This window comes from Aythya ferina (genome assembly GCF_964211825.1).
Source record: "Aythya ferina genome assembly, chromosome: 10".
Taxonomy (NCBI): Eukaryota; Metazoa; Chordata; class Aves; order Anseriformes; family Anatidae; genus Aythya; species Aythya ferina.
The window spans coordinates 4715407-4729426 of record NC_140306.1 but is presented as its reverse complement, the minus strand read 5'-3'; the positions used below and the strand labels follow the sequence as shown (position 1 = coordinate 4729426).

The 14020-nt window shown below is 38.9% G+C and overlaps 1 long non-coding RNA gene across 1 annotated transcript in view; it reads right to left on the bottom strand.

Annotated features, from left to right (window-relative positions):
• Nucleotides 1-7221, bottom strand: part of LOC311441985 — a 35271-nt gene extending 28050 nt beyond the window's left edge. Inside the window, exon 1 of the long non-coding RNA XR_014696380.1 lies at nt 7055-7221. This is a non-coding gene — a long non-coding RNA (uncharacterized lncRNA). The remainder of the gene's footprint in view (nt 1-7054) is intronic.
• Nucleotides 7222-14020: the final 6799 nt, after the last annotated feature.

The window sequence follows — 14020 nt, the reverse complement described above, 5'->3', positions numbered from 1 at the left end:
ACATTTACCAGGTGTAGCAGCATCTCCCCAGTACATTATCAAGCTCGATAATGTGTTGGAGAATGTATGGTCCAAGTGCTTAGGGCTCCTGAATGCAAACCCATGGGCTACCTCAACCCCATTCCAGCTCTTTCACATGGTCTCAGTGGCAGTGAGCGTAGGGCTGAGTTTCACCAACCCTGCTCCCACCAATGCCAGGGACAAAACTTCTCAACTTTGTGCTTGCAAAGTCCAGGTCAGTTCTTACCAGCTTGAGCTCCAGGATTTATTATTGCTGTCTTCCAATAAATACACGAAATTCACTTTAGTTCAAATCATTCAAGCATGGCAACTCTAATAATGATGTTTTAATAGCGTCTACAGTGCTGAAGTTTGTTGAAATCTGATATCTGACACTAGCTAATATAAGCAGTATCATCCCCTTTTTAATAAAACTGTTACTTTAATGAGGAACTCAGTTGTACTTTACTGATAAAGACTAATGATTTTAAACATGACTTTTTCCTGCTGTATTTGTGATTTTCATTTTAACCAAGATTACTCTGTTATTTCAGCATACAAGCAGTAATGTTCTCCCATCTAAGTACATTTTGTTCACCTCAGAGAATTTAGGTAACTAATTATCCAGAACTACTGAGGCGGTTACTGTTTGCTTCCTGTTCTATTGCATAGTAATATAAGTTTTCTGTAATGGAACAAAAATAATCCAAATTCTTTGCTCTGTATTCCAGTGGCTCCCTTTTAAAATGCTTGGTTATGTTGTCTGCAAATTTTTTTGTAATGAGGACTCTGGATCAGCTTAACAAGGTTAACATTGTTTGGGGGGTCGCAGATGTGGACTTTACATCGTTTTTAATGAAATCAAGCCCAAAAGAGGCTCAATAAACAAATGACAATGTTTGGAAAAGAGAGGAACTCATTTCCTTTGATAGGGTGCAGGGAATTTAACCAATCTGTGTTTATAATTACTGTCTGGTTTAGTTAGTGCGAAAGAATCTACTTGTTACCAAATTATAAATAAACAAACTAGACCTGCTTTTTCCCATTCTGCAGCAGTCTTGTTAGAGTTTATTTTCTTTTTATTTGACTACAGAGCACTTACTGTATGCTTAATGCTTAAATTGTTTTGAGTTTCTTTTTGTCTCCTTTAAGCTTATACTGCTACTTTTGAAATTCTGGACTGTTTTGCAAAATTTGCACCTTGTCATTTTATTTTCTATTAAATACTTCTACTCTATCAAAAACATCATTGTTAGTTAAAAATAGTCTGTAGCAGAGGGGGGGAAAATCTGTTGTCCACATTTTGATCCTTGGTAATTTACCAAAGATATCATTTTTCTTGGCAGTCTTCTGTATAGGCTAAGTTGCTACTGCTTAGTTAATTGTAAACCAAAATCAAATTAACAGCCTTTGCAGATTTTGGCTGCTACAAATGTAGAATTTCAAGCAAATTAAAAATCCAACATTTGGACCACCTAAATTGATACGATTTACTCTCGTGGAAATTAGAGATCTAATTTTCAGTTAGAGTTGCAGACACCTTTAATATAACTAATTTTTGTATAGTTCTTTGAATTCATAGTCATGATTTATGATTCCTTTTTCTTCTTAATTCTTTCCATGAAATATGCAGGTTTCATCTTAAAATTTATTTCCATTTTTTTGAAATGAATTCACTTCAATTTTGCATCAGCCATAATTAACTGTAAGATATATTTTTTTGTTGCATTTATATACAAGTCATTTAAAATGCAATTTCTGCTATCTAATGGTAGTCTTAAAGGTACAACATTATTTAGCAAGTGAGTATTTTTGTTTCTTTGCATAATATGTATTCTTACAATTTAATTCATTCTTTGTAGTCATCACCAGATTTTATTATTATTATTTTTAATCTGGGATATGTGAATTTACCTTTGTTTTGGACATTGCATAAATCTATCAGGAAATTCTGAAAAATCAATAAACTAATTTTATCGTTAGAGATGTGTAAAGCAGTAAGCACTTTCCAGATGTGGCTGGGGATGGAAGCAAAGAAAACTGCTCTGTTCTAGGAGAGGAAAAACTGTTGACATTTCTTTGAAGTATAATCTCTTTTGTTTATTTGGGTTTTAATAGCTTCCAGCAGTTAGCTGCATATTTTTAAACTGATGTTGCTTGCATACTTATTTTCTAAGGTTTGTGAGTGGCATTCATTGACTGCCATATGTTTGAAGGCTAACCTGTATGTTGATGAATGAATGAGATTGATGAGGAGAAGAGAGTTTTAACTAGAGATGTGCTCCACTAAAATGCTAGGCCCACATATTACCTGAACTCTGAAGGTATTTGAAATTCAAACAACCAAAGCTGGATTTCACAAAGGTTTATTTCATTTCTGACTTTACCGCTGTTTACCCAAAACTTTGGGCGCTATGCAAGAATTAAAATATATAGGTAGAAAGTCTAATACCTTCAGCCGAGTGTTTTAGATTGCCATTTTTCTCCAATTAGAAATTCTCCCCATTAAAAAATTTACCTAGAAAGTAGCTAATCACACCACATCAGGGAACCCCCCCTTAAGACATTGTTCTTTCCTCAGAGGCCTCTGATCCAACAAATGTCTATGTTCTTCCCAGATTGAGGAGCATTTCAGGTTGGCATCTGGATGCCATTCATTGAATTATCTTTGACATTAAGTAGGATCTTAAAACACCATTCTCACTTTCCTTTGCCAGAATTGCTAAACTATCACAGAAAAATTTGTTTGTTCGTAGAGTACTGGAGATTACTGTTCCTGAATAAAACCTTTCTCTGACTTGCTCTTTGATGGAGTGCGCATTTTGGGGGGCTAAATATACTAAAGATTTTAGATACTTAATTCTATAGGTTTTGGTGTGAAGTAAGTGCCTATATATCTTCTGGAAGGCTGTACCTTATGGTCCAGCACCCACCTGAGTCAATAGGAGGCTTTCCATGTTGGATGAAGCCCATTGTCTCTCTCCACCTCCTTTAGCCCATCTGTAAAATGGGAGTAGAAATACTTATCTAAATTTATAATGAGATTTCAAACTATTGGACTGGAAAGCTCTACAGAAGTGTGAAGCCCTAATGAAGAGGAGAGCAATTATCCCAAATGTATGAATTTGCAGTGTAAGAGTTTTTAAAGAAGTCATTATGATTTCATAGTATAAATGTACCTATTCAAAAGAATGGCTTTACAAATCATTTATTACTGTAATAACAGCTATTTTGAGCTGAGATATCAGGGTGTAATCCAAAGCCCGTTAAAGTCAGTGGAAAGATTCCTACAGATGCTAGTGCATTTTATGTCTGTCTTTAAGCACATGCTTAATATTAAAGTCAAAGAGACTTAAGTGTCTACCAGAAGTTAAGTGCTGAAACAGGCCCTCATCCTTTGTCTCATTCTAGGCAAAAATGCTTCCTGAATGAGGCTTCATAAGGCAACGTAAATCAACCATCATGCAAACTACTCTCTGTTCTTCACCTTCTGAGTGTGTTATTCTGGTCCACCAGGTGATCACTGGCACCACTGGGAGTACTGGCATGGAGTTGGCATTGCACCTTGTAACTTCCTTGCCCAGCAAATATGTGTGCAGCTTATTAAATATTAAATGGGTTATTAAAAATATTCATGTGACAAACAAGTTTTACACACAAATCATTATAGCTGGTCTAAGAGGCTGAAAAGGGGGTTGACATTGAAAAATGAAAACTATTGTGGAAAGTAAGTGGAAACTTAAAAAAAAAAAAAAAAAAAAAAAGAAAGAAACAACTATATACAAGCTCTTGACATTTCCTAATGATTTATATAACATACTGCATGAGAATACAATTTAATTTGATTTCAGATGTAATGCCAGCTGTTGCCGAACTCCAGCAAACAGTAAGCATTTCAGATTGAGAGGGGCTTAACAATTTTTTTTTGCTACAAAAATAAATAAGATCAAGAACTAACTTCTCACTCAGTCCAATCAATAATTTTTATTACTTACAAGGATGCTATTGGCTATAAAATGCTTTCTGTGGGGAAAGTCTCTTTATAGAAATCCAGTGCAGCATTTCTGTTTCAAGAAAGTATCTAATTGTCCTAAGTGCTTTAAAAGTACAAACACCAATTATGTATGGTTTGATACATTTTAATGGTCTGTGATTTCTACAAATTAAAGGTCAGGGAGCTTAGCAAATGAACTTCTATTTGGTTTCTGGTTTGGAATCCATCACTAAACAATACTCCTTACACATTAGTAATAAAATTATTCTAAATGATGCTACTTGAACAGTTGCTGTAGCTACATATTAAGATTTGTTCTGTTTTTCATGTGTTTTCCATCAAGGAAGTCTGTGGTTACCTTCCTGATTCTGCTGGACTGGAAAAACATAGCTAATATGGTGTGATCTGGAGAAAGCTTTGATGCAGGGGCTTTACAAATAAACCTCCAGATGCCATATGGTTTACATTCATCTCTCAATTTATTTCCTATAAATGTCTATTGAATATTCCATTGAACCAACACATGTGAAACTAGAGCTGGAAAAGAGAGCGAGGTATAGAATGCTTTGTGGCAGCATGTGATTATCATATTTCTTTTCCAATATTGCTACCAGCCTTAAACGCACGGTAAATTAGTCAAATGCCAAAGTTCTCAGAGTTAGGGAGGAAAATAAAGAAACAATATTTTAAACCTTACAAAAACAAACACTCCTCTCTCACATGCTGTAATGTATCTTGTGCACTAGAGGTAGTTCTTCTTTGCAGTAAAACTAACTTGTGTATTTGGTTTCTGTCATTAGAAAATTAAAGTTTGGGGAACTCAGATATGGGAAAGAAAATGCTGTTAAAACTTTGCAAAGGAAAAACAAATGGGGGAATGAGAAGCTTAGATGTATATTTGGGCTTGATTAACTAGCACCTTGTATCAGATCTCCCTGCCCTTCTTGGTTTCTGTTCTTTCTGAAGTCAGGCAGTGTAATTTAAACATGTCTGACTAGCAAAGCACCGTCAATGGGCCTTTCTTAGAGCTGTATTTATTCAGGAAGAAGTCCACTTCTCCAAATGTTCCTCGTGGTGTTAGTTTTGAGTCCAAAAGAAATTCTGCATGTATTATTTGGAGCTTTTCTTATCTCTTTGAGCACCGACACCCCATGTCCCTCAGCCCCTGCTCAGAGCACGCTGTCTCTAGGAGCTTGGCTATTGGAAGCCACCTCTGAAAATCAAAAGCGAAAGACCCCATCTGGGCACAGATGAGGAAAAAAGCGTCTGTTGAGATGGGCTAATTTGTTTTACAGAGCTAAACTTTTCCATAACCCTATTTTAACGAACTTACCAGCTTGGACTTGTAGTTTATGTTGATCAAAGGAAGGTATTTCTGTGCTGCATATAGAGGAGTTTCTCTCTCCATCCAAGACAAGTTGGTTTGCATTTATCCATGCTTCACTTCAAGACTGAATATAAATTTCTCACCTACACAGAAGGGCTAAAACCCACTTAAGTGTTGCTTATGCCTTACCAAACTTATTAGCCCAAATACCATAGACAGGAATTTTTGTCTTTGAATTCTTGAAATTATTACTTTATCTGGAGGACTCAGTCCTCTCAATACAGTTTGCACTGCTCCTCTATAAGTTTATTCTACCTAAAAGCAAATCTTCAGATCACTGACCCAAAGTATTAGAAAATTACTATTCTTTAATTAACCTTATGATACCAGGTTGAAAAGCCCCGGGTGAGCAGCAGAAAGTCCTATTCATTGTAGCTGAAAACCAACTTTCATTATAACGCACAGGCAATAAATAGCAAAAACAGCTAGGAAAGCAAACCAAATCCACAGATGAAAAATAAGGTAACAAAATTTTTTACTCAATGCATCATCCTCTTATGTTCCACTGAGAATAGGGTTGGGAAATCCTATATTTAACATACTAAACTTTGATGTCTTCTACAGGAATATTATTCAGATATGTTTGCTTGAAGAGATGAATGGAAAAAAATCTCTTTGTTTATCCTCAGCCGTAAAAGATGTTAGATACACTTTGCGTGTATTTTCCATGGGTTTTGTCTGTGTTTTTGTTGTTGTTGTTGTTGTTGTCATTGTTATTGTTATTGCAAAACAGGAACTGCCAGATGCTGCTGGGCAGAAACGTTAAGAGTTTCGTTTGAGAAATAAGATATTGGATTACTAAAATTAAAAAGGACAGAAAAATAGACTCCTACATAGTTGCAGCAGCCATGCACAGGTTCTAACAAGAGCATTGTATTGCTAAGAAATTTGTAAAAACAACTTACATTAAAAAAAAAAAAAGGGGGGGGGGGGGGGAAGAAAAAACAACTGCTGGCAAACAAATTACATTATATACCAGTGTGGAAATGTCAGTCCTTTCCTATTCAAGTCCAAGTGCAATAAAAAAGGACTTTTTACTGTTCCCATGTACAGTAAATGTAATAATTTTCATTTTTGTGAAGTGTTATCATTTCTACTAAATTTCCTCTTGGTGACTCACCCCAGTTTCCTTTCTTGGCAGTTTGGTACTACAGTATCCTCTTGTATTTAAAAAAAAGAAAAAATCATACATGATAGAATGGGGATTTTCTAGCACAATAAAAATGGCAATTTTAACACATCCTTATATGTCCCATCAGTTTTGAGAGGCATGAAGCAGAGCCGCAATGGTGTGAACCCTCTTCCTCCTTCCTGCCAGCTGCCCTATTCCTGCCCCTCCAGACCCCATCCTGGAAAGCCTTTTCTTTTAATTTGTCCTTCAGTCCTTAAAGCAGTGATTAGTTCCCATGTACAACAGCAGCATGACATGCTCGATTGAAAAAAGGCTCTCAACAAGTATACCATAGGAGTCCTGGAAATGGGCACGTCAGAAATGAGGATTCCAGGATTTTCTCCCTTTGACTTTCCATTTCCTTTGCTGCCTGATCCCACATGGGCCCTGATACACTCATTTCAACCCCAAAAGCTCCTCTGCTAGCCTATGCCTTACTCTTCCAGAATCAAATCTCTGGGTAGCAAAGCTATTTAAAAATACCACTCCTGATCGTCGTCACCTCGACTTTCTTCCCAGAGCAAAATCTTGCCACAGTTCCCAGGTGCTGAGCTGCTGGGAACGAGAACCCTTCCCAAAGGCTGGGTGGAGCTGCTGCCTTTGTGCTGGTGTCCCCATGTGGATGTCTCCTACGCACGTCCAGCAAGGGTGACAAGTCAGAGGTGCCGTGGCTTTGCTTGTCTGTCTTTGCCCCAAAGCAGATGACCTGCATTGACAAGGGAGTGTGCCCATTTCCACTGTCTCATGAAATCTGCTTAGCCTGATGGCGTAACAGAGCTAACCCAGTTACGGCATTGTAAACCAAGCTGTTGCGTAAGTTTGTACCTCTTGCTTTGTACCTCCTAGTGCTCAGTCACGTGTCGGCTGTTTAGAAATAATTAAATGTGTTATAAGTGCTTTCTTACATTCTTCCACGGTGGCCAGCCAACTATGCATATTCAGCTGATATATTAAAGTCATTCTAGGTGTTTTTTCTTACATGTTTAAGGTTTTCAGTCACATTCTTCCATGATGACCCTGGAATGATGGCTCTGCTGTCTCTGTCCCAGGCAGAGCCTGCCAAAGACCTCTTCTGAGAATGACCTTACTCAGCTGAAGCAGCATGGAACAAACTCTCTAGCCTGCTAGGAACTGCGATCTCCCCAGAATAGTTTCCTTAGCTAAAGAAAAGGAAAAACATCCCAGAGTCATACCTTGAACTATCCATTAGATGCATGGCTATAGGAACAGCCTACTTGGTAGCTTCAGCATTTCGGATGGGGGAGGAATGGGACAGACAGATCTCTGACCTCTCAGAACCATGGGGAAGGTGGCACCATGTCCTGGGTGGGGAAGTGGGAGGAGAAATGAACAGTCCAGCTCTGACACTAGGCAGATGGGGAGGAAGAGATACAGGTGGTGGTGGTGGTGTTTCTTAGGGATTTTTGTTTGTTTTTCACTGGGGTTGCAAAACAGTGAATTCAGCCAGGATTTACACTTACAGCTACCTCTCTCATCACTTAGTCTAACACTTTATTCTCTAAGATTTCAGTGAACTGTTGCCTAATAGTGGAAGCACTGAAATTCAGAGGGTACTACATTAAGACTCTCAAAGTTTGGCATACCCGGATGCTTGTTAGTTTTCACAGTGTTTGCCAGTCCAGGATGTATCTTGTGCCAAGCCTTGCTGGTTTCCACAAGTCACATTTCTCCTGCTCATCTGGCCTGTGGGGCAAGTATGAATTCTCAGACCATGGCAGATGGAGACAGGTAAAGGGAAGGGAGATAATGATCATAACCTTGTCCATCAAAACACTTTGTTCTCAGCTTTAATTTATTATATAGCTGAACCTTTATCTCCTTACTCCCAGGAGAGTATCTGCTGGCATTGTAGGAGGCTTCTGAGATTACAGAGAGCTTTCTTGCCCTTGTGAAGCTGCTGTTGGGGTTAATTGAATATCTGTTGAGCACAGAAAGAGAACCAAGATGAACACAAATCTAATGCTTAAACTCTAGTTGCACTGCTGTGTTGTGAAGATCATCTGATCCCTTGAAAACATAACCTAAAAATATGAGATACTTAGCAGAAAGTGAAGTGGAGTACAAGTCTAACTTATTCCAGTGGGAGATATGACCATTAAAACCTGGCTTCATGCTTACTCTGGTGTTCAAATCTGCCTTGCCTTTGCTGACCCCAAGCTTCAAGAAATATTTAGGTAGTCCGTGAAAAGTCAGTCACTGCAGGAGGAGCCTGTACACTTTAAAGCAGTCTTTGTGCTGAAACATGCAACATGATTTTAGGGAGTGGTGGATTCCTCTATGTGGGGTGATTTGTGTCCCAGACATTGTTCTAGCCTCTAAGCTGCCGGGACGAATATCAGGGCTTTAACCATTTAGTTTTAACCACCTAGTGTTTTTGGGAGAGGAATGAATGTTTGTCCTCTTCTTCCATCTTGAAAGGAAGGGCTTGGATGTTTCACTTTGTTGCTGTGACTCCTGTGTAGAGCTCACTTTGCAGTCCAAATTAAGTTGTCTGTCCTCTCCGAGTGGTAGTATTTAAACAACCTTTCCCATTAGCTGGCTCATTGCTTGCATCTGTTGAGCTCAGTCTGGATGGCTTTTATAAGGGAGAAGTGGCCTAGTTTCAGTGTTGTAGGTTCTGTGAAGTGGCAGAGCACCTACACCCCTGCAACAGTAAGCACCTGACAGCCCCTTTGTAGGGAGATTTGGGTCTCTGGGATGAAGGAGGTTCTGCACAGAAAGCTGACCATGGAAAGCTCTTCAGGGGTGTAACAGAGCTCTCTTTTGCTCTTGCATCAAGCATTTCCACTGGCCAGCACAAAGAAACAGAGCCAAAGCTTCACTCGCTGTTCACACCAGGCCCAACTGAACCACAGGGAGGGACTTACCAGAGAGCCTGTACCCAAAGGTGAATGTACAAGAGCTGGATTTCCCTTTCTTGTATTTGTTTTTCAATACTAACTGAAGGAAAGACAAGCAAAGCAGTAATACTTGGTCAGCAGAAACAGGAGTTGTCTCCCTGCAAACAAAGCCAGACAGATCTGAAGAGGAGGGCACAGCATATTTATATGAACCTTTTTCACAGTGGAACCACACTTTAAAAATTGATTTCCACTGGCGTGCAAAATGCTGATACTCACAGTCAATTATGTCACTGCTTTATTATTTTATTTTTAAAATAGATTTTCTATATGACAGGGTAGATCCCTCATTCTCAGCCAAAAGAACCATCTCAGTAACATGCAAAGAACTGTGGGTTTGACTGAAATCCAGCTGGAGCATAAATTTCAAATGCAAGTAATTGTAAGCAATATCTTTAAGGCATTTGAAGAACTGTCTTGTTTAAAATTTCCCAGTCTGTAATACATATACATTATATACAATAGTGAGTATTTATATATACACACTATATACATATAAATGTGTATATATACACACCAGGTACAATAGTATATACAATATTTTTGAACTTGAATGAAAATAATTGTGAGCTTTAGTAGTGTGTGCTAGACTGCATGCATTCACATGATAAACTAATGATGCAGCCTTGTATACTACGTGTATTCTGTGACTCAGAGACTCGTTTAATGTTTTATAATAAATAACATAAAGCATGTTGTTATAGGGTTGGATTCATTTCTGAACTGGGATACTTTAGGGCTACCCATGCACACTGGCCCATAAGCTGCTGATAGTCACATCATGCTGTTCTGAATTCCACAGAATTGGAGATAAGACCTGTATTAACAAAAAAAATTAACTGTTGTTTCTCTTACTAAACTGAACTCCAAATTCCTGTTTTCCCAGGATACATTCACTGCACCGAGATCTAAAACACAGAAAATGAATGCCCACCCCCTAGAAACATGAGGAGAATGCTAGAACAAGACAAACTGAATTGCTATTATTCATTATCTATGTTATGGCTTAATGTGTAGACATCAAGTGCTCTAGAAATCTGACAGTTAGATTTATGACTAGATTGAGAGAAAAAGGCTCGTCTTTTTAACAAGTGGCACATGGATGATTTATAGGCGTGCAAACAAGTACTGCGTGGAGGTGCTGGTGTGGCAGGCTACATGTGAGACCGGACCAAGTGGGCATGTCAGAAGGTCATGGTTTCAATTGGTCCTAATAGCAAGTTTTCTGTCCATCCCTTTTGTGGCACAGAAGTTACTTCTTACTAGCTTTTTCCCTGGGTTTAATCCAGCATGTCTTAAACTCTATTGTTATTGATTATGGAGCATTTCTGGCACTGAGGGCATCTAGGATTCTTTCTGCTGCATTGCACATCGCTAAGGTCAGCAATGAGACTGAAACCTAGGCCATCCTACCAACCCTCCTGTTCCCCTGCAAGACACAGGCCTCTGGAGCAAACCAGCAGCCCTGGCTCAGCTCCCACTCACCACCCAGGACCCTGAGGAGCTTTTCCCCATGTCCTCACATTGCTATATAAGCTCACTTGAGCCACACAAGTCTTTGACTGCAAACATTTGATGTGTGTGTGGCTGCTGATACATCCAGGCATGGCCTCAGTGCCTGTGAAGATTACCAGTTCTTGCCTCGGATACAGCCAGGGATGGGGACCCCACTGCCATATGCCTGGGTGAGGAGCTGAAGGCTCAGAGCTGCCCAAAACACTTGCAACCCTTCAGATTTAGGATACTGACGTAGTCACCATCAATACTAGCATTGGTGGTATTGTCTTGCCGTGCCTTTAATTTCCTATTCATGAGTCTGGATTTCTAGTGCAATTTAGTTGCCTTTGTACTGAGATAAGCAATTTGTTTTATCTTTGCGAGAATGGTTGTGTTGGACTTTCCTCCTAGTCATCCCCAGGGGGATGACATATTCATATGACATCTGAAACAATGTATGCAAGATTACCTGACCACAATTTATAGGGGAAATGGATGAAAAAATGCTTTCATTTAACTGATTAACATTTAATTAACATTGTTAATTAACATTGATTTTAACTTTTTCAGCTGAAGTGTAACACTTAACATTGACCTTAACTTTTAAAATCAAAGCTAGGTGCTAGCAAAGCCTGGAGAAAACCATGATTGATATTATGCATTATAATCTGGCTGTATGTGATCTGTGTTGAAGTTATGGAGTAATGTGCATTGTACCATATAAAAGTCTAATGATAGTTAATGTTAGTTAATTAAGATGAACACTGAATGGTATTACCCTGTCTCATATGGGCATTAACATCATATTAGAGTCTAACAAAATATTATTTTAGTTAAAACCACATATGCTGACTCAGTCTAGGTTCTCTCTGAGAGAAAAGAATTCCAAATCCAGTTAAACTGTCTGTTTTGAAAACATATGATGCTTCTGGATCTCAACGCAGCAAATATGAAAACAGGCTGTGGTTTAATGAGATAACTAGGTCTTCTAAATGGGTCTTCTTTGTTAAGTAAAAATAGAGACATAACCTTGTACCTATGTTTAGGAACTCTAGGACTGTGGAGCAGAGATCTCCAGCCTGCTACTGCAGAAAAATACATTATTCTGCTCATAAGCTTAGTGAGCTCCCTTTTCAACTGTTAACTGGTTTTCAACTGTTTTTTCTTCTGCCTTTTCACCTCCTCCCATTCTGAACTCCTCCTAATGAACCACTAATCTAGCGTGACATTTCTACTGTAGTATACAAAAGACCAGATCAGCACTGCACTGGATCCCAGACAAGCATGCACAGCCTTGTGGTTTTTCACTAATCACAGAGTAATGTCAGTGCACTGCTCCTTGCCCCCTGAGTACAACAGGATGAACTGAGCATTTTGCTACAGGTAACCTTAGGTGTCTTTAGATACAAGAAGTTAATGCCACTTGCAGCAGGCTCAAAACTGATTGGTACATTATATACTACTAAGGCAGATCAAAAAAAATGTTGATCTATCCACTCTTGAGTCAGAGGTGTCCCTGTACAGGAAACATGGAGGGGAAACAGGTATAGATATGATTTTACTCCTTGCCTTGCATTCACAAATGTAGTACAGGGTGTCAGATGTTCATAGGCTCAGATGGAAAACAGAGTCTAAAGAAAGGTAGAAATATACAGAAATGCAAGTGTTCATATATCCTTTAAGCACATGAATATACATGTGATATTAAATGTAAGAAGTATTTAAAGAAGTACCATATTGTACCATTAATTAGCAGGCTGGTACTTAACATTGTGGAAGAGAAAAGTCCTCTTAAGTGATCTGGAGATGAGCATAATGCCTTCAACACTCAGGTTATGAAGGCTTTTTCTATAAAGAGAGGAGTAGTACAAAACAGCAAAACTCTTCATACAGTCAAATTTACTCTGCATAGTCAGCAGTGCCAGTGGGGCCAGGTTGGTTGGTACAGCTGTGAAAGTAAAGCAGGGACCCAATTCACTGAAGCAAACTCATTGTAAGAGCCTGTGGGAAGGGAGGTTTAAGAAGGGATATGAGGGGGAATGAGAGCAAAATTCACATTGGCTGCAGTGAACGAGGAAGGTAAAGAGCAGCCATTGTTAGCTCAGAGTGTATATGACAAGGAAGTTCAGGTCCATGAATGTCAAGCAAAGCTTATTTCTTGTCCTTTTCCTTCTGAACCAAAGTCTCTGTGTCTGAGCACTTTTCTTCAGAATGCTTCACTTCTGTGGCCATTTCTTGATATCATCGACTCCAGGCAGCTCAGGAGGATATCACAAACTTTGCTGAAGCATGCTTGGCCAAGACATGAAATTGCCATTAGTTTTCCAATTGAATGCTCTTAACTCCAGGATGAATGAGTTCCTTCTGCTATATAGTAGATGGGAAGAAAAGTTGTTTTCACTTTCACAAAACTGAGAACACCAGGACTTTGTGCCTTGGCAGGAAGGTGATACCTCCAGCATCCCCAATTTTTTCTGCCATACAATGCTATCTCTATTACACATATATCCACATCCCCATTGCCATGGTTGAAGGCCTCAAGTAGCCTTTTACATATAAATATAATAGAGAATTTCAGGAAGAAGTTGTATCAGTTTTGAGTGTGTTTAAGAGAAGAAACTTAATGAAAAAAGGCAACTTCTTCTCAAATGTAGAAACAGTACAGTAATGTCCATGTTGGGTTTGTCAGCTTTTACCTCCTCGGACTGTTCCTTGGTGTGATTTTTAAATGGCACTGTAAAGTACAGGACCCAGGTGCTGTGTTACAGAAGATAATATTCCGAGGGTAGCATCTGACCCCTCTGTGAGCTCCAAAGGCAATTGTGTTGGTAACTTTGCATTTGCCTGTGGGGCTCTCTCATAATTAGGCTATTCATGAGCTATGGGGGTTGCTTTCTACTTGTGAATGCCTTTTTTCCCTTTGACTTATCTTTGATTCCTAGGAATTTATGCACTTTTATTCACTTCAGAATCCAGTAATGTACAAATCTCTTTTTAAGATCTGCGATATATGCATTCACCCCATGGGATGCCTCCCTGTGCCCATATTT